Genomic DNA, 799 nt, shown 5'->3' on the forward strand with positions numbered 1-799 from the left:
TCAGAAAACTAGGGACTCTCTTTACGAAAAGTCAGATTTTTATCCCAAATGGAACTATATTGACAAGGGGGAGTTTTGATAATAGAAATTAGAAGTAGAGAATCCTAAACGTGGAAGGAGATGCATCACCTACATGTTTTCTTATTCCTTTCGATTCACCCAATCTCTCCTATGAAAAACAGAAAACTAGGACTCTCTTTAGGAAAAGTCATATTCTGATCTCAAATGGAACTATATTGACAAGGGAAAGTTCTGAGAATAGAAATACGAAGTAGAGAATCCTAAATGTGGAAAGAGATGCATCACTTACATGTTTTCTTATTCTTTTGGATACACCCAATCTCTCCTATGAAAATCATAAAACTGGGACTCTCTTTACGAAAAGTCAGATTCTGATCCCAAATGGAACTATATTGACAAGGGGGAGTTCTGATAATAGAAATTAGAAGTAGAGAATCCTAAACGTGGAAGGAGATGCATCACTTACATGTTTTCTTATTCCTTTGGATACACCCAATCTCTCCTATGAAAATCATAAAACTGGGACTCTCCTTAGGAAAAGTCATATTCTGATCCCAAATGGAACTATATTGACAAAGGGGGATCTGAGAATAGAAATAAGAAGTAGAGAATCCTAAATGTGGAAAGAGATGCATCACTTAAATGTTATCTTATTCCTATGGATACACCCAATCTCTCCTATGAAAATCATAAAACTGGGACTCTCTTTACGAAAAGTCATATACTGATCCCAATGAAACTATATTGACAAGGTGGAGTTCTGATAATAGAAATTAGA

Source organism: Eutrema salsugineum, unplaced genomic scaffold (genome assembly GCF_000478725.1).
Source record: "Eutrema salsugineum unplaced genomic scaffold, Eutsalg1_0 scaffold_58, whole genome shotgun sequence".
NCBI lineage: Eukaryota > Viridiplantae > Streptophyta > Magnoliopsida > Brassicales > Brassicaceae > Eutrema > Eutrema salsugineum.